Source organism: Polyodon spathula, chromosome 21, assembly GCF_017654505.1.
Source record: "Polyodon spathula isolate WHYD16114869_AA chromosome 21, ASM1765450v1, whole genome shotgun sequence".
In the NCBI taxonomy this organism is placed as follows: domain Eukaryota; kingdom Metazoa; phylum Chordata; class Actinopteri; order Acipenseriformes; family Polyodontidae; genus Polyodon; species Polyodon spathula.
The window spans coordinates 13,275,118-13,301,089 of NC_054554.1; positions in this window are offsets into that span (position 1 = coordinate 13,275,118).

The following is a 25,972-nucleotide window of genomic DNA, read 5'->3' on the forward strand; positions in this document are numbered from 1 at the left end:
TTTATCACACACTACTCCATGCAATATTTTTCATAATCTCTGGAGAGAATTTTTTTTCCTGCCAGAGTTCTCTGTTTTGCTTGTGATGCAAGTGAGAGATGACAGCAGCTATGTGAAGTACGGTTGGAATTTTTTTCAGTTTGACAGGTCGCGCTGGGGAGGTCGCGCCCTGTTGTGGGTGTTAATGATCTTGTATTTGAACTGGATGAGTACATTAAAAAAAAGGCTCACCAGTTATTTTCTTACAATATCTGCATAACAAATGTAAAGTAATGTTTTTCAAGGATTGGCCCTGTAGAACTGTATAATTAATTGTTTCTGTGTCCATAATACAGTTCTAGTATTGTATTACCTTTTTGGTAAAGACAGCCATGCATTGCACACTGTAGCTAGATATTTCAGCTTCATTGTCTTCTGAGCAATGTAACATGTTAGAAAATCAATGTAAAAAATATCCTTTCATTTAACAAAAGTTCTAACCACAGTTGAAGTTGATGAAAACAAATGTTTTATATATGTTCTTTTAAAAATAGCACACACATCTTATTTACATTTACAGTATGTTTGAGAAACGTTCAACGTTCTTGATCAATTATAAACAAAGACTAAATAGAAAGGGGGGAGGGAGGGGTGTAGTTTATAAAAGATGCAGCTGCTTGTAACAGTGCTGAAAATAAGCCTTTATTAATGAAGAAATTGAATACATAGGCCGTCCTTTTATGGAGAAATATAACTAGAAAGGATGTGATCTCCGTAATGTTTGTAAACTAAATATATAAAATACTTTATTTCATAACTTCCATGCATCACTGTGACCCCATACAGTACACAAATCATTGGGACCACTTTAAAACATCCATGAGACTCAACACGCCATGTTAACAGCAGTACATTACCCTGTCACGCTACAACTGGACATGTCATTGGAAAGTTGTTGTAGGGGGTAATCTTCTGATTATCAGTGATGACACAAAAGGTAATTCTGGTCCGGGGCTATAATCAAATCAAATGGTCTTCAGGGGTTTGGCATTAAAGATCAATTTGGCACTCAATAGTTTAGAATGCACCTGAACGCTCAGTATAGATTGCTAGAGCTCTAAAATATCTTACCAGAGTGTAACCCAGGCCACATAGGCACTTTAAAAACTTCTGAGGACTCATACACAATGTGAATCCTAACAAGCAGAAGTATATAACAGTGATGTTACCAAACACCTTTACCAAGTTGCTCTTCAAACTGTGCTCCACCACCTCTGCATCAAGATTTCTCCTCTGGGGAGGGTGACATAATTTTTCACAGAATATAAATTCCTGTTAGCTTTTTCAGGGCATCACAGGACCATGACCTCTCTACTCTGATCCTGATCAGGGAAGATTATATGTGTGCTCAGCTTGTCTTGAGAAAGGCTTCAGTAGCTCAGGGACACCTCTTGCTGGATGGCACCCATTAAATAACACTATGTAACACAATTTTAAATACAGTATAATCGTAAATCTCGAAAAACTACTCACTTCTAAATCTTTTATAGTCATTTTTGTATTACTTTAGTATAAATACATGTTAATTTGGATTCATATGTTGTTTTTTTCTGACTTTATGTGAACGAGAAGATACACATTTGCCCGTTTTCCCATTGGAAATAGTGATATTTTGAAATATCACTGTCCTGGTCACAAAAGCAAAGTTTGTGGGGAATAATAGCCATTTTCTATACTTTTGAGGCATAAGCAATTAGGAAATAACACTTACTACCCAGGAACAAAAACCAAAATAAAACATTTGTTACACGGTGTAATGTCTCCACTGCACTATTTGTCATTGATTCAGGAGTTAGCTTAATTTCAGGAGAAGCTTTGCTTCAACTCATATTATCTCTAGGATAAAGTTTGAATTGTGGAATTACGGTGCCACTATCATTATAGCAGCTTTTAAAAAAAACATAATAGCAGTGTGCAGTTATTCAAGGATAACATTGTATAAAATACCTCAAACCATCTTCTACCTTTATCACAGCTGTTGTTTGTCCACACTGTGGAAACTGTCCTGTGCTGTGATGTTCAGTGTGTCTGATTTTATAACTGTCAAACCTGTCAGCATTTTTATTTCAGAAAATGTTTTAAGTAACATTTTTTATTGATGTATTTGTTTATACAATGGTTGGTTTATTTATTTGTTCATTCATTTATTTGTTTACAAAGTATTATTGAACATCAATGTGCTCATGAGTGGCTTAAACTAAATACATTAGCACATAGAGATAATGCCTGTGTCGCATTCATGAACTATGAAATCTGCACTACACCTTGCTAGAGTGTGCTGGAATGGAATTCATTAAACCGCACAACAGGCATCTCGCTAGCTGATTGCGTGAGTTTGAAGTTACAGATTAATTTGTTTAAATCAATAAATAAAAAAAAAATGAATTAATTATCGGCAAGTCTATTTGTGCAATGTGCGCATCTTTAAAAGGAAGCCCTCTTTGTTTTCCAGTAGCTTACCTAATTATGTGCCGTAAACATATACAAGAACCTTCTCAAAGAGGAACACAGCACTCCTAACCAGTGTGCCAGCAAACAAAACCCCTCCATCATCACTGCGAACAGCTGGTATTTTTATGGCTATTTAGTACTTTCATGTTCCCAAGTCTGCAGCTAATTTTAGCAGTGTTTACACTGTGCCTTGCCAGGCTATGGTTTTGGAATATTGCAATTTTACTGTGAAAAAAAAAAAAAAAAAAAGATACATTTCAGAGAGTCTGTTGATAAGATCTTTCTGTTCCTCAATAGGGGTCATTAACTTAATATTCTGAAATACCAGTTTAATTAGGGTGTATGAAGAGCCAGAAGGAGGCTAAATAACTGTGCTTTTTTTGTGGGATATTCACAGTTGTGCATAATCATATCCTTTATCTGTGTCCACTGTTCTGTTTCACTGGCAAATTTATTGGTGCTGTGTTATTTGTGAAGGAGCCAACAATGTGTGTCAGTGTGTATATAGGGACTAGCCTTTCCTTGCCCCCACTTAGGCCCACTCTTTGCAGGATACTGCACCTGCTTTGAGGCACAGTAAATTCAGAATATCCTACACCTCTGTAAACAATCTGAAAGTAACTGAAGTAGTATCATCTGAGAACAGGCCAGAGGGCCTGATTTCTGTTCTTTTTTCACCAGTGCAGAGTTTGCCTAATGTTATAAAACAAAGAAAAAACTACTTAGGTTTAAGCAGAAAGCTGTTGAATTCTAACATTCTGACATGCTGAATTACTTCTCGCTAGTTTTATAATGTTTACATGTTTATCAAACATGCTAACTTAATTGACACAGTGGGTCAGATTCTCAAAGATGTTTACTCCAAAACGTCATTAGTGAAAAAATAAAGTAAAACTATAATAATCCTACAACCAATTGTTTGTTCTATGTTTGGTACATTTTTAAGGCAGATGTTTTACTATTTAAAAAAAAAAAAATTGTGCTAATGACATTTTGGAGTAAATAGCTTTGATAAACTAGCCCAGTGTGTTGCACACATATGCAAACTTCAGCTGTCTATACCTATCCAGCAAACTGCCTTGATAAACAAGTTGCTCATCTGCAGCCGCAGTGCTCAGGGACAAGTCGGTTGTACAAACACCCACTATCACGTCATGGTACGGTAGTTCAAATACTCCCTTAATATAGGGAAAAATAGAAGAAACCTAGTCAAACTGTCACCATGGGTCACTCGTTGTCAGCACAGATTATTGGACTGCTCTCTATAAACGACTTTACCAAAAAAACATTTACCATTGTTTTAGAAACAGAAAGTTGGCATTAACGTTATTGTATTCACTTAGTCATCAGGCCAGAGCATTTTATTTCAGAGTGATTAACTGTCAAAACCTGTAGGAAATAATTTAAGCAACTGTTTAGGTTTTTTGCTATTGAACAGGGGGTGTTAGGTGTGATCATTTGCAGAGCTTACCTGGATGCACCTGGATTGCAGGTGTGAATAATTGATTACTTTTTACAGGCAAATAGCCAAAGAATGCTAAACATTTTTCTAAAGTGTTCTCTTGTGGCTGTGAGGATTAAATTGGTGTATGTAATTAGCACTATAGTGTTCCATTTTGCTGAGTACTTTTATCACAATTATTAATATTAGTCTGGTTATACTACTGGTGGTGTTAACCACAGGAGATATAATAGCCGATCCATTCGCATTACCAGCATACTGATACTGCACTGACATTGTACCTTGGTACGGCAGTGGATTACTAGCGCTATGAATTGGTTTTTATGACTGTGTTACCAGTGCTATGAATTGCTTTATATGAATGTATTTCCAGTGCTATGTATTGATTTATATGACTGTGTTACCTGTGCTATGTATTGGTTTATATGACTGTGTTACCAGTACTTTGTGTTGGTTTATATGACAGTGTTACCACTGGTATGTTAAAATATGTAATTGTTACCACTGTGGTATCATTCTACCACTAGCTCATACCCAATGACTCATACTCTTGCAAGTAACATTAGTATATAATAAATCATTACCTTGATAGTGCCATTAAAGGAAATTTGATACAGGTTCACAATTGTAATTTCAATGGTCCTAGCCAGAATGAAGTCTAAAACTCGCTCTTCACAAATGATTCGATTTTTTGTTGTGTTCCCAAACAGGAGATTCGTATTCACTTTAAACAATAAGAGAAAACCACTGCAGTCAGATATCATTAGTATTCCTTGAGCAGCTAGAACGGTGTTAAATTTAACAGTGTAGCCAGTCTGAATCTTGTTTCTATAGCCAGTCTGAAGCTTTGACGTGGAGGTGCAGGACTTTTACGTTTGCTAGTCCTAAAAGGTTTAAACATGTATGAATTGTTAATGTTTAAGTTGATATTGCTTTACTTCTAATGGAGACTTCCATTTTAAACAACAGAATGTAGTGGCTATAAATCATGTCGTCTTCTTTAGATCAGAGGTCAAGCTGCTCCATTGAAATCGAAACAGAGGTCACATCCGTAAGAAGCCGAGGTCAGGTACCCGGGTGGGCAGGTAGCTCCTTAGCTACACAGTCACATTCAATTTTACATTAAAATGTAATTCTTTATATTTTCTACATTCCACCTTCACTTTCCAAAGCAATCATGAATTTTCACTAAAACTAAAGAAAAGTCTAAGACAATGATTTTTGTTAAAAAAAAAAAAAAAAAAAAAAAAAAAAAAAAAACCTTTGTTACCCTTTTCGATGTTGGGGCACAAGCTTAAACCTGCATGCCTCTATAGCAGTGCTGTTCCACTCCAGGTTTAATAGGTATATAATTAACTACCTTGGGGTCTGGGTGAATGTTTAATTGGATCAATTAAACAAGTTAGAACACGGTTGGAACAAAGACCAGGAGTGGGAGAGCAAAGGTTGGACACCCCTGCTCTATGGTATGTCACTGTTTGAAGTTAATGAATTACATATTCATGTTTTGTATATTAATAAAACCAGTATGCACACATACACAAGAGGGTCCTCATAACCTCACACTATATTTATCTGTAGGTTAAAAGCAGTTCAACCCAATGCAGTCTGAAAAGTCCATAATATAGTCAAGTATATTTTGGAGAAGAACAGACAGACAGACAGCAATATCATGCATATGAGTCCACATTTTTAATGAGATACTTTGACCCTAAAAATGTTGTCTTTCCTCTTAATTGTGTTTTTGTAAGGTTCATAACATTTTATAGGCAGCACATATTGGGTTGCTATTTTTTTATTTTTTATTTTTTTGCACATGGTTAGGAGGTGACAGCTTGATTTTTAATCTGTACAGGACTCTGCACCTGGGTAACAGTCAAGCGAAGAGCAAAACCCATTTCTTTTTTCTTTTGTATTTTTATATACATTGAGGAGTTCAAAAAGTGAAAAAAGTTACTTTCTCTACTGCTTATGTCAGCCAACTGCTTATGTTATCCAAAATAATAGCTGAGATTCAAAAGATGTTAAATTGTAGTCATTTTCAATGTGGAGGATTTTGCAGTTATAGTGTATGTCTATGAAGACTTTTTATTTGCACTTTATTTTCCAGTGATTTTGCTTTTGCTAGAAGAGGGGATATGCTCTATTGATATTCCTTACCGTTCCTGACAGTTGACCATAGACCTTTTTAATTTTTTTGCCAACCAAATTGCAAGTTTTCCAGCCAGTGGCCTAAACTGTTATAAAAGGAATGCATTGTGTATGGTATTCACTTTGCTGACCAAGCTGAGACCTGTAGATGCATGACATTATTATTGTGGAGCATGACAATCTTGTGCTGGAATCTCATATTTTTTTTCCCACCTAAAGCGATTTCCATGTTCATAAACAGCTCAGGTGACGCATTTGGAAAGTTTACGTATTGGAAGGTATTCGTTATTAATGTGTTTCGGGACACTGCCATGGTAGAATCTCGTTTATCAAACAGCATTTCATAATTTGTACAGATGGCTGCCCTCAGTACCTATTTTTATCTTGTAAATGGATAGGTATCAGAATGTACACATTATGCAGCTGTAGTAATGGTTAATGTTACCTGTCACCTTTAATATGACACTGTGCTTATCCAGTGGAACAGAAGCTATGTTAAAATAAATCTTTCATAGTGAGTGTAATAATTCCATCTGTTGGGGTCAGGTAAATAGTTGAGAAAGATGTTCTTGTGATGAAACAAAAAGCATTTACTACTAAAGCCCAGGCTTTTAATATTAAATGTATTTTAAAATGTAATATCAGGTACCAGTCAGCACTTGGAAGAGCTCGATATATTATTGTGTGTACTCACACCCTTTGAGTGTTATGCCTAAAAAAAGTTGTTTTATTTTTAATACAAATTCAAGTGTCATCCCTAATTTGGCATCCATCAGCACACACCACATTGATTACAGTAAGATCTAAACAAAGCTACTGTCTTTAAATGTGTAGATGTTTAATTTGTTACATAATGATAAAGGTTGTACAGCTGACAAGTCTGTATCATTTATCCACTATTGTTTTTTGTATTGTACTGTTTTGTTTTGCCTCCCTAAATGAAGCAAACACTTTGTGTTGCAAATGTAAAGCCTTAATGTGGCCTACATAGTGTTTGACAGTCATTTTTAGTGTATGTGTGTGCAAGTTATCAGCACATTCCCAAAATTACCAGATTAATCAGCGTTGTTCTAAAGTAGGAAAGTATTGAAGAAAGTAACAGTAGTTAAAGAGTAAATAGCGGGGTTTCCGAAAAATCTAGCGTTAGACATCCCTGTGTGTTTCTACAACTGTTTAAATAACACACCTGTAATTTTTCTTTTCATTTTTAACATCCTGACAACTTTTTACTCTTACAACTTTAAAGTCTGTTTCAAAGCTCTTTTCAAAATGGCCACTCTAGTGCACTGATGGTGAAGGATTATTGCCAAACATTGTCAAACAGATAACATAGTAATAACGATCCGTGATGTGGTTCGGAACAGAAAAGTCAGAACATTTAGGCTTGTTTAGTGGACAGCAGAAGTTTTGCTTCACCCTACAGAATTAACTAACATGTTGAATTACATACTGCTTTCTAGTTTTCTGTATACTTAACGTAAAACTGAAAACATTTAAATGTGAGACATTTGAAAATCTATCATGAAATACTGTACTACTATTATGGCTTCCGGTAGACTTTTGCTATATAATTTAGTAGTTTCTTTGATTACATGATGTTAAATAAAAGATCAAAATTATGCTCATATAGTTTTTTTTTTTTTTTTTTTTTTTTTTTTAAATGGCTCCCCAATCTGTAATTTCTACATGATGCAAAACTTTTGACCATAGTTGTACATATGTGTTAAATAAAAGTATATCATGTTTTCCACTCTATACAGTGTGATATTGTCATACCCTTCTATATAAAACACTGGTTTGGGATATTTCCCAGACATTGTTTTCTCTATTTGCAAGCTAACTTTGCTCAAGCCTAAGTCTCCATGAACATTCCCTGAAAGCTCCTAACTGTAATTTTCCAGCAGATTTGATATCTGTTGTAGGGACAGGCAGGCCCTGCAGTCCATGTAGAAGAAAACTCTAGCTGACATCTAATTTATTAAACATTCACACTAATTACAGAGCAGCAATTCATAGCCTTCAGTATCGTACATTCCTGCCCTCTCACTCTTGTGTTAATTGGGACAGGTGTTGAACGCATATTTAAAACAGTACTCAGACAGGTAACCCCAAAGCACTGCACTGGCTAACTAGCATATTGATGTGTAGTTAAAGGGAAACTATATATCATCTACATGTTCCTAATATTTAATGTCTTGCTTATTTAATATTCTGTTTTATGCATCATTATGATTATTTTTGCTTCGATCCTTATTTGGCAAGCTCAGAATCAATTTGAGAAGCCATTTTTGCTGGAATAGTTAGAAGCATGGTAAATAATGGCCAAAGGTTTTGAATCACCCAGGATTAAGACATAATTTAAAATACACTGTATGAAGATCATTTAGATCTTTTATTTAACATCAGGTAATCAAAGAAACTAGAAAATTATATTGCAAAAGTCTACCGGAAGCCATAATAGTAGTACAGTATTTCATGTTAGATTTCGAAATGTCATGTTTTTCAATTTTTGTCAGATCTTCATTAAGTATATTGAAAACTACATAGCAATATGTAATTCAATATGTTAACGTAACATTATTCAGCAGGTTTCATTCGACTTTATGAAGCAAAATTTGTTAATTCTATAAGGTGATGCAAAAGTTTTGGCCAAAGCTATATGCCTACTTTAGTTTCCTTTATCCTGTTTTTATTTTTGTTAACTTTTGCATTACTCAATTTTCATTTATTTAACTCCATAATAAGGAGTAGCACTAACATGTAATTCCAACAAGAAGGGGAAGGGTAAATAAGTGAACCACTACAAAATGTATTACATAGATGAAGGCATTAGCTGAGGGTTTTTTTTTCTAGACAAATTTTTAACATCACTCCAAAACGGTCTGCAAAAACAGTGACATAAGATGAGTTAACTTTCACCAAGTCAACCAAGTACAGGAAGGAGTTCACCAATAACCTGGCAAAATAAGCATTCATACACAGAAGTGCAGATACAACAACTATGCTTGCTTTGCTGCAAAACTTACAGTACTTGGTATTACATTGAGTACATTAGTGTTCATTAATAATATATTTTCAATAGGCAGTACTATACTGTTCAGGTACAACACATTGTAATAAATAATAATAAAAAAAAAAAACATAGGAAAGCTGTGCATATACTTATTGGGTAAAAACTATAAATGAACATATTTACATCTAATCTTATGCTTTTATTTCCCAAAGTGATATTAAGTGGAAATCAGTTGTATGACTACTAAAAGTGACTGATATTAACTAAAGAGATATTGTCAAGCACTTGTCTTATAACATTCTGTCCGGGACATTTCAATGAGGTTAAGCAGGTTTCATTGTATTTTCTAAATAAATATATGATTCAGTGAAACTGGTGGATCAGCCACTGTTTATACTCTTTTGGATCTTCCTGGTAAATTATGCAGTCTAGTTATGCATCAGTAGAGATGGCTTGACAGACAGTGGTGTTTTATATTATTAATAACATACTTCATACAGAGATGTTGTTATTTCTTTCTATTGTACGGGATTATATAAAAGGACTTGTATTGTGCAGAGCTTATGAGCTGAGCTTTTGTCAATAGATAATTTCATAGAAAGACGTTGCTGTAGCCCGAAGCACAGCAAATACAGAGCTCTGATTGTGTGGCGCATTCCAGGTCTGTGCAACACGTGAATGCAGGATAAAAGCTGCTCTTCATTATTGTTTGCCAATTTGGCATGTAATGGGAGAAAAAGGTATTAGTCACACTGCACTAATATTTGGTAAGATTTGCACTGTTTGCATTAACAAGCATCTGCACTGCATAAAAGGCAGCTCTTCATGTGCAGGTTAGTCATGTTCACCTCAGGCAATATGGTGATCTTGGAAAAGTAAATAAGCCTTTTTTCGCCTTTTGTTATGGCAACAGGACCAAGCCTGCTGCAGCTTTAAGAGCGTACTGCACAGTGATGATCCTCCAATCAGTTGTTTACAGTATCCTCCCAAGAATGGAGGCTGTAATCGAATGACATGGAAATCAAAAACCAGTACATGGATTGAAACCTCTGAATCTATGATTGAGTTTGTGACTAATGCCCTTTCTCAACCAGCTTTAACCAAATATGCTGGAAGCCTTTTTGCAGGAAACCTCAATGGCACTTGCCTGAACACAGCACCAACAGAATGCAACCAGTGCAGTTAAGCTGTTGCCTAAAATATGTTTGAGGTAATCTAGTTATTCCTTAAGGCGATTCTTCATCATAAATGTCATTAGTAATATACAAAGTATGATGCGCAGACAAGTGAGGGATTTCTGAAGATATGAGGACATATATAACGAATCTTGACACAAATTCGTCATGCATAAATTAAACACTGCAATTAAAAATTTTGGGCCCCATTTTGATGAACACTAAGAAAATGGAAGACAGTGTGAAAACTTAAAAGCACTTGCATTGCGTCCTGCAGTATCCCTTATATTGTGATTTTGAACAGAGCAAAGGCTGGATGCTGGTGCGATTGTATTATTGCTGGCCAATCCATGTAAGGTGGGAGGCAGAAGAGGTTAGAAGATCAAGAAACTGACTTCCCCTTTAACGTGAAATATTTCTTACTGCAAGTGTTTTAATTATCAAGGAGATGTATGTGGATTTAAAGAAAATGTAAAGGTTAGAAGATGTGTTTAATGCTTGGCAGCAGTTCTGGACTCCAACATCTCCTAGGCGATAAAGCCAGAGGTCTGTGGCAGGAGCTGTCCTCTTGAAAAAGGGAGTGGACTGGTGCGCATACTTGTAGTCTAAATGCAGCTCAAGGACTACAAACCTACAGAAGGACTGGGAACATTACCACAACATTGCTGTCAATGATTCAAACACCTCTGGCATACGCTGACCCAGCTCACTTGCAAACACTGTTTTTGTATTATATAGATTGCATTTGGTGATGTTTATAATTATAAATGGGTCAATAATAAACCAGCCCCATAGGGAACATTTCCCCATTTCCATAGGGAAATGTTCAAGCAGTAATTAGCTACAGTATGTGACAGTTTTAATGAGTAAATTAGTCCTCAGTGTTAGGGGATATGTTATGTGCTGTCTCGTGTCGAAATTATACAACAATTCCAATGGCATGTCCTTGTCGTGTATGTTTTCTGAGGAGTGATGTTGGGCTGACTCCACTATCATACAGGATTTTATTTTTAGTAGGGATAATTCTATGTTAATGTTGTCTGTGGGCTAGAGTAGTGTTCGAAAGCCACATCTTTCAGATCCAGATTTCATCTCGCTTTTTAAGGCCCCCATGTGGTCTCTAAAGGCGTGTCCTTCCAGACGCAAAGCCACTTCACAGCTTGACCTGCGCCCAAGACGAGCCCCTACACTGTCCTTTCCCTTTTTCAGTTAGTTTGTTTCAGAAAAAAACGTTTTGGAGATAATTACAAAATCAGCATAACAGAAACTTTCATGTTTTGTACTGTGAGAACTGAATTGCTCTTTACTGGGAAATCTCCAAAAATGGTTGATGATGATGTGGTTGATGTTGTTGTTGTTATTATTATTGTTAGTAGTAGTAGTAGTCTTAGTTGTGGTACATGTACTATTACCTTTGCCCCTTGTCAGCCTGAAGGCCAGCTAAGCATATTTGTTCAGCTACTTGTAGCAGCAGGAGTGAAAATCAGGGCCTACCATTCCTTGTGTCTGTTATTATTCTACTCTACTGGAAGAGTCTACAGATTGTATTTATTTATTTAAATTATGCCTCAATTCTAAAATTCTAGGTGATGACAAACTTTTGGCCATAGCTGTATAATTCAGACTGGTGATTGCAACAAGGCATATTGAATACTAAACAGATTTGCCCAGCCTGAAGGACCTGTTGTGTGATGAGAAGTTTCCTGGCACCACAGCTCAAACACAATGAAAACATCTTGTTGGGCTCTTAATTGCATACATATGACTAGGACTTCAAACCAGCAACATGTTGTATTATCAACAAGTATATTTTGATACAGTACGCTACAATTACATCATCTGAATTGAGTCATCATCACAACATGATGGCTAAAGTCAAGCTTGACCAGAAAAAAAAAACATCCTGATGAAGTCAGTAATCAAATCTGTTTACATTAGCCTTTCAATTTCTCCCCATACTGTATATCAGTCATTTTAATATACTGTTCCATAAAATTAACACCTCATTTGCTTACCTAATGACATCTAAGGCCCTGTCCACACTACATAACCGATCTCGAGAACCATAATCAAAACCGTTTTAATTAATCAAGCTCAAAGCATCCACATTCAAGTACAGTTTCATTTTTAGTCAGGCTTAATGCGTGCACACAATATTAAAATAGTTTGGTTACAGTTCCTAGCAGCACAATGAACAGCGGAAATGAATGCGATAGTTTCCCACCATGCACTGTATTTTATTTTAAAAGAATGTGTTATGCCCCATAGTTATATTGCTAAAAATAAATAAAACTAGTATTTTGGAAAAAGTAAATGCGAACACACACACACCACACACACACACACACACACACACACACACACACACACACACAAGTAGGTCTTGAAGTTTTCTGGATTTTATTTCAAACAGAGCTGACACATTACATGAATTGTTTATCCCTGATCCTACTTTTAACTCTCATTTCATTTTTGCAGTCTCCTAATTTAACATTGTGCTTTTGTTATTTTCCCCACTAGTTTAACAGAGAGATGTCCTGACAGATTATTTTTTAAGCATAAGAATGAATACTCAGTGTGGAGTACACACTGACAGCAAGTCCTTCAGGCGCCTGCTCTGAGTATTTCGCCAAACATACCACAAAGCATTTTGGGATATTGGAGGATACACAAAAAATGTAGTTTGGTATTACAGCGTCCACACTTCTGACAAACCACACTGCCTGATGAGATCTAATTAGAATCAGACCTGAGACTAGGTCTAGAGGTGGTCTCGAGTCCAGTTCTCGAGTACACTATTAAACTGCATAGTGTGGACACAAACCGTATTTAGCACTTTTAAGCTGGTTTAAAGGCAACTAACATAGGCAAAAGGCAAAGAGCGGACAGGACAGGACCTAAATCTTCTGTACCACTTTTTTATTCTCTACTGTTCTGTACTATTACCATATATGGTCATCTTTTTCATCATACTGATGACTCTAATTTTAAATTTACCGCCATGGCGGATTATATCACTCACATACTTGTTATCTTCTCCTTTATTATGTCACAATAATTTAGATTACATTTTGCTGATGATCTATTGGGGTTGGTAGTAACATCACAGCAGCATTACCATGTGTATAGGACAGCAAGGCGTGACGATGTACAGTGTCGTAATTAAATAGACACATATCATATGCATACATCTGGAAGTACAAACAGAGCATATAAGTAAACCCACTTGCTATATGCAGTATGTCCTTTTCAGGGACATCCATCCTCCCAGTTTTGAGATTCAGCCTGGTCAGCAGGGCTAACATCTAGGGTTAAAGAGTGCTAACACAGGTATTAAAATCTATTCTCTTGCTTTGTATTAAAACTAACAACATTATTACTATCCTCCTTTTTCATTTTTTGAAAATCTCTTGTTTTTAAGTCAAATGACTTGGCTGTTTGCACTGTAAACATATTGATGTAAACAGATTGATATTTCCTATAACATCTGTAAACAGCTGTGTGTACAAACATTTAAATGCTTAAAATAAACATTTTTTTATTATAGTATATATTGTCACAAAGGCGCCTGTAGTGGGTGACGTCAGATCAGAAACCAGGAACCGGGAAATAATCAACAGAGAGATGGAGTTTTGGGGAAGCTGAGCGCTTGCTTGTGCTCAGCATTTAATGAATGAACAGAACAGTAAATAAAAAGGTTGTAACAAACAAAAACACAGGACATGGCACTTTTGCCAAATTAAAGAGACAAACAAAACAGACTACACAGACAAACACGGTGAGCTGATATTTTAACTATTATTATTATTATTATTATTACCGCCATCACCAATCCCATTCTCCACTCACCAAACACACAACCCCGAGTATGTGAAAACATGTTGCTTTTATACAGCTGTACCGAGACTTGATTGCTAAACAATCATTCAATTGGAGTCACGGTACAACTGCATGCGAATTAATAAAGTGCAATTCCCCGTGCTCGCAAATTATTACATTTTACCTGCACGTGAAGTGCTGTGCAACTTACACATTTTAAACACTTGTGTTACACAGACCCGTTTATATCCCGTGTACCCATGACTATACAACAACAGTAACACACAGAGGCGGGCAACATTGCCACAATATATATATATATATATATATATATATATATATATATATATATATATATATATATATATATATATTCTAATTAAGTGATGGTTGATTTGTATGTGGTAGCATTCATTTTTACACCTTTCTCTTAGCCATTTTTTTTTATTAAATGAATAAACAAAAAGCATATAGCACAGTAATGTGTAAGCCTAGAAAAAAAATGGGGAAACTGTTAATTTATCGTACATATTTACTTGAACATGCCTTAAGGTAATACAAAAGCTTCACTTGACCATTGGTATGTCATTTTATTTCTCTGACTTGGCATGTCATGAGCTGCTGAAATTCAACGTGTCTTGGCTAGTTTATAATTCATGCCTTGAGCATTGGAGCAGGTGTGACTAGAAACAATGACCTGTGGTAAAACATTTTTCCTACATTTTTTAATTAGCCTGAAGCTGTAGTTATTGTTTTTTTTTTTTTACTTTTAGATAAAAAATGTAAAGAAATCTATTGGCATATGGTCCTGATAGATCTTGCAGGATGCATGCTTTAAATTACTTCTAAAGCATTAGGCGTAGCCTCATATAAGAAGAACTGGGTTGACAAGTCCTTTTCAGTAGCGGGACATGAAACATGATAGCAGTTATTTCACACTTGAAATTCACAGTCCTCTCTAGGTATATGGAAGACTACAAGGCGGTATGTAATTGAGTATATTAACGTAACATTATTCATTAGGTTTCATTCAACATTATGAAGCAAAATTATTTTATTCTATAGGGTAATGCAAAACTTTTGGCTGTACTTAGTTTAAGGTTATCAGGGGTGGAGCATACTCACCCAAATTAGGAAGCCCTTTGATTTTCAGTGTTCTGTTTGCCATCACTGACTTTATTGCCTGACATTTCTCAACCCTGTTAAACCCCCTCAAGAGATAGCACCCCCGGACAGTGTACAGGTCTCCCATGGCAGCTGACATATTTGTTGTTTCTATCTGCCCAAAATGTCAAACACTCCTTTCTTGACTCGGAGATGAAACGATTAGGAGATTAACAAGTAGACACGTTTCGGTTAATGCCGTCGTCAAAATCCCATTGATATGGTGAGATGGCAGCCTGTTAGTAAATCAGTTATTGTAAAGGCTTGATATCATCTGTAAGACTTTAAAACAGAAAGGTGCTGATACAGCTGGTCTCCTACTTTAAGGGAACGTTGAGTGTCTGGTTTTGTAAATCAGCACTGCTGCTCTTTTCAAGTGCTACTGGGACCGACCAGCAAAGCTTTAATTATGGTTTCTAAGAATGTTTTGCTAAGGACTTTTTAAAGCCTATTTTGAATATTCATTAAAGCTTAGAGTTCAGGAAAAACCTTTTCAATTGGTTTAGAAACGGTAATTAGTGTAATTTAATCTGTAAAAATAGTCTCCAAAATAAAGTCACTTTGATATGTGACCTAAGATGTCTTCGATATTGTGGTCACGTGACATCACCATTGCAGTTTTGGCTGAGTCAGGGATTGACTCAGGGATCCCAATACAATTACTGAGAAAGGTATCTCGGTGGAGTTAAACGGACACCCACATTCCTACCTCTTAGTTATTATGAAATCTATTCTTGTTGATGAGTAGTGTGTGAACTTTTCTTTGGCATGTTTTTGTAGTTGTCATATCTTAAACTATTTTCTCAATGTTTCTCAACTTGGACAATCATCTTGTTATTTAAATAAATCCAAGATGTCTGTGTAATGTTATGTTTTCCCATTCTGATGCCCACATGTGTTTTCCAGCTATCTCCAGAAATGACCTCCGGCAGCTGCTGGATGTCTTCTTCCATAAAACAACGACTCCCTTCCAAATAGCCTGGACCACATTGTAAATTAATAAAGGTCCCTCTGCTTTTGAATTCAGATGTTATTTTGAGAACTGCAGAATAGAAGTTAACGGTCAGATATACTGAGACTCCCCTGCCCTCTCCTAATAAAATTACATCCAAGAAGATAATGAATTCAAATTCAACACACCCTGTGAAATAATAACCATATGCAAGCTGGTAAAGTTATCGAGCAATTTCCATTTTTAATGTGAGGATGATTGACTTAAACCTAAGCTACACAGACAAGGAGGGACAACAATAAAATCTGATACTGTATAACAGTTTGTTTATTTGGTTTGTTATTCAAGGAAACATATACCATGCAACTTAAATTAAACGCCTCCAGCGTTTATTTACAATACTTGCCAGCAGATTGTATTGGCGACCGGCGATTATTTGAGACTGGCGATGATATTAGATCACTAGCTTCACATGCTTCATGTGGTGTTTGAGAAGCTGCTAACACACAACCTTGTAGCAACATCGTAACTAAATTTAAACATTCCAGCAACTTTGTTAATGTTGTGTGACAGTGGGAACTAAGTAACAGTTTTGTTTTATAACAAAATTGCATTGTATTGTCCACCCTCAAGTATAAAGCGAAAGTATTATTACAGTCTTTTTGTATGCACTGGTTAACAAGGACACGGTATGCAAAACGTTGGAAAAATGAATTAAGTTTTAATAACGTAATAGCTTCATTAAACAAATGTGCATTACATGTAGGCCTGCCTACCTTAAATTACGTTTTCTATTCTTATCACTTTCATCACTGTCACTACGATATTGATGTCACTACAGTGGCTTGTGAAAGTATTGACCCCCCTTGGCATTTTTCTTATTTTGTTGCCTTACAACCTGGAATTAAAATGGATTTTTTGGGGGTTTGTATCATTTGATTTACACAACATTCCTACCACTTTGAAGATGCAAAATATTTTTTATTGTGAAACAAACAAGAAATAAGACAAAAAAACAGAAAACTTGAGCGTGCATAAGTATTCACCCCCCCCAAAGTCAATACTTTGTAGAGCCACCTTTTGCAGCAATTACAGCTGCAAGTCCCTTGAGGTATGTATCTATAAGCTTGGCACATCTAGCCACTGGGATTTTTGCCCATTCTTCAATGGGCAATCTCCAGCTCCTTCAAGTTGGATGGGTTCCGCTGGTGTACAGCAATCTTTAAGTCATACCACAGATTCTCAATTGGATTGAGGTCTGGGCTTTGACTAGGCCATTCCAAGATATTTAAATGTTTCCCCTTAAACCACTCAAGTGCTGCTTTAGCAATATGCTTAGGGTCATTGTCCGTCTGGAAGGTGAACCTCCATCTCAGTCTCAAATCTCTGGAAGACTGAAACAGGTTTCCCTCAAGAATGTCCCTGTATTTAGCGCCATACATCATTCCTTCAATTCTGACCAGTTTCCCAGTCCCTGCCGATGAAAAACATCCCCACAGCATGATGCTGCCGCCACCGTGCTTCACTGTGGGGATGGTGTTCTCGGGGTGATGAGAGGTGTTGTGTTTGTGCCAAACATAGCGTTTTCCTTGATGGCCAAAAAGCTCAATTTTAGTCTCATCTGACCAGAGTACCTTCTTCTTTTGGTGAACACCAAACGTGTTTGCTTATTTTTTTCTTTAAGTAATGGCTTTTCTGGCCACTCTTCCGTAAAGCCCAGCTCTGTGGAGTGTACGGCTTAAAGTGGTCCTATGGACAGATACTCCAATCTCCGCTGTGGACCTTTGCAGCTCCTTCAGGGCTATCTTTGGTCTCTTTGTTGCCTCTCTGATTAATGCCCTCCTTGCCTGGTTCGTGAGTTTTGGTGGGCGGCCCTCTCTTGCCAGGTTTGTTGTGGTGCCATATTATTTCCATTTTTTAATAATGGCTTTAATGGAGCTTCGTGGGATGTTCAAAGTTTCGAATATTTTTTTATAACCCAACCCTGATCTGTACTTCTCCACAACTTTGTCCCTGACCTGTTTGGAGAGGTCCTTGGTCTTCATTGTGCCGCTTGCTTGGTGGTGCCCCTTGCTTACTGGTGTTGCAGACTCTGGGGCCTTTCAGAACAGGTGTATATATACTGAGATCATGTGGCACTTAGATTGCACACAGGTGGACTTTACTTAACTTATTATGTGACTTCTGAAGGTAATTGGTTGCACCAGATCTTATTTAGAGGCTTAATAGCAAAGGGGGTGAATACATATGCACGCACCACTTTTCTGTTATTTATTTTTTAGAATTTTTTGAAACAAGTTATTTTTTTCATTTCACTTCACCAATTTGGACTATTTTGTGTATGTCCATTACATGAAATCCAAATAAAAATCCATTTTAATTCCAGGTTGTAAGGCAACAAAATAGGAAAAATGCCAAGGGGGGTCAGTACTTTCGCAAGCCACTGTAGCAGTTCATTACTCTCAAGCGCCTCCTTATACTTCAATGGCAATGACAGAGACACGCCGTTTAATATGGACCCACCGTTTATTTACAATATTTTACAATACATTAGAATTAGGGTGGCTTATATAAAAGCAGCAATTAACAAAAAGACATCATCATCAACATGTCATCTTTATCAGAGTTGTTAGGTCTTTTGTTATTGGTACTTTTTAAAAGCAGCTATAAGGATAGTGGCATCATCATTACACCTGTATAAGGTTAGTTTTCTACTCAGTATTGTCCAGGATTGGATACTAAGCAAATGCATTTTTTCTGTTTCTGATTAACTTCATAATATCCCCTCTATACATCAGCACTGGCCACTTTTATATATATATATATATATATATATATATATATATATATATATATACTTTTATATATATATATATATATATAAATTAAATTCCAATGGAACCTTTTATTATAGATTAAGACCATGTTTTCTTTGAATCTTGTTGCATTTCCTTCAGAGTGACACATAAAACTGTATTTCATCCTAAACGTTTGTTTCACTCTGGACAGCTGGATTTGGTTTAAATGGCACAATATGGCATTCCGAAAAAATAGAAAACAAGGATTAACTTTATATATCCCATGATTTCCTTAAAATTTTAAAACTTTAAACCAGCAAAAGATTCCTTTGTCTGGAACCATGTGTCCCTCAGAATTCCAATCTCTTTCTGAGGATTCCAGTTAACCACACTGAACCTGAAGAACGTGACTATGACTATAGAGGAAGTTCTGTGTGTGTTTATATATATATATTAAAGGATAGACATTTTTTAATAAATGCATAAATGAAAGCTAATTAGTAACAAAATGTTTGCGCACCACTTTTCCATAGAGACAAGAATTCTTACATATACGAGTAACCTATACTTTCTCTCAGATAAGGTTCTGTTCACAGTATAAAGCTCATGTAGGAGGCATAATACCTACTGCACAGGTAAGTAAATCTACATTGTGGTATTAGGATAAACTAACCACTTCAGTAAAAATAAAGAAACCAAACTATTAACAACAAAACTTTAAGTGGCTTGTAGTTGAGCATGTTGCTCTGCTTACATATGAAAGTTGAGAAACGTATTTTTTTAAGACTTGGTTAATATACATTTAATGAAAAGGAATGTGCTGAGTGTGTTGTTGTTGTGATAGCAGGAGAAACCTTTTTACTGCCTTGAGTGACAGTGGTGTAGTGCTATATTTAGAAGTGAAGGGTCGCTATTACCTACCCCCGCCCACAGCCTATATGGAGAGTTCGGCCAACTGTCGACACAAACCTGTGTGGGCGTGTATTCTTCTCAATGTAAATCTACTGATTTACATTGATGAACAGCTGATTGTTGTTATTATTTCATCGGGAGAGTTGGTACAAATAAACCCTAGTCAGTGCAAATTAGGATATACTACTTTCATTTTAAGGGAAACTTCAAAGTCCTGTCCAGTCTGAAAGTATCAAGTAAGTATTGGAGCCAGTTGGAAAGTCTAGATAAGATAAGGCAACCTATAGATATTATAATAGAACTCTGTACTGCTATATTGTTTACAGTTTAGCTAATTGCTCAAATAGACTTTCTCCTGCACGGTTACGGCAGTTCACAGCCTCATAGGAAGGCCTAATAACTACCGCTAATATAAATAGTTGCCATGCCATCAAAAACCTTTTAATACCTCCAATGTTTTGATTCAAACACATGCTCCCTTGAGAAAGATATGTACAACATATAGAAATGTTGGGCAGCTGGCTCTTTGAGCTAAAATATATACATGACAACATGGTGCCTGTACTACTGATTTAAGTCACATGAAAGTAATTGACCAATCACCTGCAGATGATCAAAAAAGCTCAAAGGTTGGCCAAACTCTCTCTATATACGTCTCTGCTCCCGCCCCCCGCCAACATCCCTGTTTCCTCCATACACTCAACAAACCTGCAGTTTATCTACAATAGTACTGTATCTGAAAGGCCTAACACGTGTACCAATTCATTACAAATTCAGACAATCAGGTATTATTGTAAAGCAATAGTATATGCAAGGCACTAGATGTACATCTATGTATACTAAAGATAAATAAATAAATAAATAAATAAATAAATAAATAAGTGCTTATTTTCATAACCAGTATCAAATACAAATACACCTATGATTAAAACACGATCATTATTATTATCCTTATTCGTAACACTAACCCCTCCCCCTCTTGTATACTGAATCAGCTCATCTCACTGCCTTATTGCAGAAGTGCATCTGTTTGCAAAAAAAGATTTGTGTAAGGCCACAGGTACCCTTTATTTGTTTGTTGTGATTGAGTTTCATCTTTTGAATAAATATTTAGCTTATTTTATCTACTTGATTTCTGATATATGGGAAGGGTAATAATAAAACGCTAATTATAAAATGCTGATACCATAGTACAGAATTGATACAGGCTCTTGTCATCTCTCTTACACATTATTCACACCTGTTGTTCCAGACCTAAGGCAGGCTATATTCAAACTTTTTCATTATTTTATCTCTCAAGGGTTTCTTACGGTTATTGTATTTTTGCTTATTTGTATTTTATACACATACCTATCTCCATAAATTAATATGAGCAAAACAGTTAAATATTCTACATGTGAAGCATGGAAGCAGTGCTCTCACTGACGAAGAAGTGAGGGGTGGCTCTCCTTGATGATCCTGCAGCACGACACCCCGGTTAAGTGAGTTAAGAAAAAGAGAAAGAGCTAGCTGCCAGTAGCATGCTAATGAGCCTATGATATCAGTAGAGAGAGAGAGAGAGAGAGAGAGAGAGAGAGAGAGAGAGAGAGAGAGAGAGAGTATTCTTATGCTTCACACAATATATTGTCCAGCCTCAAAAACAGCAGTGCAGGTGTGTGCAGTCTGAAATCAAATTCTCACAAGCAGTCTGTGTTTGTGAGGGAGAGAGGGAAGAAGAGCTCTGTGTAAATGCCTCCTCACTGGCCTTTGACTCAATAACCAATCCCAGAGCAGGAGGGCTGCTCTTTTATTTTCTACATGCTGCTGATTCTGGCTTATACTGTTGACATAATTGGAGTTTAATGACAGTAGCAGCTTTATGAGTGCAGAGTGAGGTCCAGTGGTGGAGGAACGGGATGAGATTAGCTGAAGAGAGACAGAGGGACAAGGCTTGCTTCAGTGATGGAATGTGCAAGGTGAGGGGGATTCTGAACCAATGTCTGCTTTCTGCAGAATGAATGTCAGATCTCTGGAATCTATTACTTTTCTTTGAAAGGGCTTACTGACTGGCTCTTCAAAGCAGCTGGGAAAGGTTTTAGGAGTTTTTATAGAGAGAGGAGCAATGCTAAAGCTGGGTGTGTAGTTAGTATATTGCGATTTTTCTTTTCTTTTTCTTTTTGTTTGCATTCTTTGTCACCAACTTAAAAAGAAATAGAGCTTTTTAAAATTACAATTGACAATATTATTATAAAGAAGTGAATGTAGCAAGAAAGACAGGTAAATAAAATAGTATTGAAACAATATGAAATGAGGAAGCGGATAAGTGAGATTTCTTATATGCTGTAGTTATTGCAGATGCAGTGTTGTTCAGTTTTGATGGAAAGCATGCTTTTTGAGGGTTAATGATTTGATGCCCTTTCCAAGGGAAAGCAAGAGCTTTATAAATAGAAGAGCAACAGCAAGGAAAGTTACAAGCCCATAAGAGACGGAAGCCTGCTTTTAACTGCTGGGTATAAAATAGCTATGATTACAAATTAAGAAAGGTTCCAGCCAGGCTGTAAAACAGTCTCTAAATGAGGTCAGAGTCAGTTTTATTACTAGGTTCATTTTTAGTTTGAATTTGACTTGGTTTTACTGTCTTTTTTAGTTTTTTTACAAGCTAAAGAATTATCTTTGTTCTGTTTTTTTATTTTTTTAATGTTTTATTATTTATTATGTTTTTTTTTTTTTTTTTTTTACTATTTTCTAAACTTATTTTACAGTAACACTTTTTTGAAAAAAAGGCTTAATATGCAATTTATTTTTTTTCAATTAGTTGATCATTACATTAGAGTATGCAATACTCAATGATTCTCTTGCAGTTGTTTATAATTTTATGTACTTACAAAACAGGTGACCAGACTGAATATATTTGAACCCTCTGCTTGGGTCTTTTGAAGAAGCCTTGTTTTTTATTGTATTTTTTACCAGTTCTTCCTATCAAACTGACAAACAAGCATTAGAAGTCCAATGCATTTTGTAGAAGCTGACATAAGGATTGTTTAGATACATGCTGTATGTTTTTCATTTAATTAAGGTAGATACACTAGAGCGCAGGAACTACATTCATTAAACGTTGGTGAATTTGTTGGATTACTGTCAAAATAAGTTGTTTGAGAGGAATGCAAAGTGTATGAGTTTTCTAAACAGCTGAATAAACCCAGTCCTTTTTGTCTTAATGTGGGATGTTAGTAGCTGTTGTATATGTAAACATGCACTCTATTTTTCACTGTTTTCCAGTGCAGCTATTAAAAATGGAGTGTTTCATGGAAATCATTGTTGTAGCCTGTGCCATGCATGACATTCCTTTCATAATGCATACAGGAGCACATTGTGTAGAACGTTTCACTTTCAGTGAAGTGAATAGTGATTGGCTTTTAATCTAAGTCGACTGTTCACCGGGAATTAAAACAGTAGGGATTACTCTTGTTGTTTACTTCCCTGTGTAGAAGTGGACTGTGATACATCTCCACAGTGGTTTTGCTTTCCATACTATTTTTGAATATGCTATCTATTCACCATACATTTGCTTCTGTGTGCCTTACCATCCTTACCTACCGTATGCTTGACCATGCTTTCAGTACACATTGGTAGACTTTTACTGTGAATCACAACTTTTATAGAAACTATCTATGCTTTAAATGCATCTACTGGACATCATGTTGATGAATATATCATCCGATTTCAAATGTTGTAAGCTATGTCTGTGTAACAAATGTATAGATTTTCTAGATTAGGTAGGATGTGAATAAGTGTGAGTAAAGGTTATCAGTTTAGAGGTGCTTGACAGGGTGGAAATATGATACACATAACCCTGTCATTCTTCCAGATACCACAATGCATTTTTCAAGTACTTTTTAAAAGTTGTCCCATATCCCATATATATCAGAAATTACTTTTTCAGGGATGCAAAACACAAAGTTGCAGGCTGTAGGCTATTCCCGTGTCTAAGTTTTGACAGTAACCCCGGGGAAAGTGGTGCTTGTGTTAAAGTGGTTCTGTGCATGGGAGATATTGCTTAGGGTCTCGTGCTGGCTCAGTGGTGGCAGCTCCTGGATCGTTAATCCTCCTCTGCAACAAACACAGACAATTTACAAAACAAAACACACAACAAAGACAACCCACTAACGTAGTTGCTTCCCCTTTGTACCATAAAACTCCTCCCTGCAAATAACCCCCTCGCCATGGTTTCTCCAATCCTTATCTGGCCCGTGGCCGATTGCAAGGGCGTCCTTTCTTGTTCGTGTAGCTATGCGCACCCCCTAATATGGTCACCTTCAGGTTTCTGCCTACTGTGGAGGCTGCCCATTTAGGAGGGAGCATACCACCAACCTTACACAGCGCCCTTTCTGGTTAGGAGGGAGAATTTCTTCACTCTCTGTCACACCAGTGTTGTTGTTTTTCTTTTTTTTTTTATTGATTCGAAATATAATTTTAATCATTTAGGTCAGTTAAATCATTGTCCAAAATTTTCTTGAGAAAGGGGGATACCCCTATGTCTCCGACCACCCCCCACCCCCCACCCCCACTCAACCGCATCAAATAGGCCGCCATTCTATTTGATGTAACTTGGGACCCATGTGTATAGCTCTGGCATGATGATTTAGCTACTGTGTATCTATTAAATAATATTAATAACAACATTACGTTAAAAACTTATTTACAATTTACCTGTAGTGAAGTACACAGGAACCTTTACAGTGCTTGTAATTAGTGCATAAAGGGTATAGGTGTTTTCATGATTACAGCAATACTTTTAGTTGAATGAGGCATGAAAAGAGCATATTTTGTTTCATACTTTAACATTATTTTGTTGCGCAAATTAAGGAAACATGATTGGCCTTCAGCACCCTTCACTTTCCCTAACAATCCCTAGACATGGTGTTTACTTTATATTTTATATCAGTAAACAGTATATAAGGTTGTAAGAGTAATGTTGTAAGCGCCTGCTTAACATTACAATTCTGCTGATATGGCTGTTTTCATTGCTGCATTGTTGTACTCTTGCAGGAAGAATTTAGAAAATTAGCAGCCGTTGAGGTTTTTATCACTTAAGAATTATTTTTAAAAAGCAGTTTGGATTTTTGTTTAAATCTTTAAGCCTCCCAAATGGGTATGTTGAATCATGGCTTAGTTCGCAATGTAAACAATGATGACATTTCGTTTTTTCAACTTTTCCAGGCCTGCACTGACTAGCATGTTTTCAGAATGTTTTAAGGTCCCTTAAAGGCCATTTTTGAATTGCATGCTTTTCAGTTTATTGATCATGGAAACTATAATCAGCAAGGGATATACTAGCAACTGCACGCTGCTTATTGACAACTTTATTACTAGTTGCCAGTGCTACAGAGCACACCTGTGGGAGGTGGTACATTGTAAAAAGCAGACAACATTGAACTATTTCTGATTTTAAAGAGTGCTCTTTAGAATTGACTGTAAATACAACACATATTTTGTTTATGTTTGTTTAACTCATTGTAAGGACAGTTGTAGTACATTGTGTAATGCATATTAAATACATGTGTTTATAATACAAAAGGATTCATCAACTTAATAAAAACAAAAATAATGCAAAACCAAACAGATTTTGCTATATGAATGCCGAATAATCTAAAATGAATGGCACACTTAGACTGCATGCAAATACATGTAAAGATAGGATCTGTTGTTGGTGAAGGAGTCTTTAGCACAACTGTCCTCTTCCCTTATAAAATGTGTATAATATAGGAGGTACAGTTCAGTATATCTTTACAGTAGAACTATTGGGCTGTGTAGGTATGGCATGTCCATGGAACAGCTTCTTCAACAAAACTCGGCCTGCTTCCCACTGCTAATTGAATGTTTATGATTACACTGCTATATTGTATGTCACCCCACCCAACAATTTGCAATAAATTAAGGAAGAATGGAGGTTTTGCTGTTTTCTATTAGGATCTAGATTATATCATTCATCTTGGCCCGCAGTACTGTAAATCACATAGATAACGACTGAATTTGTTGAAGAATCAAAGGGATAAA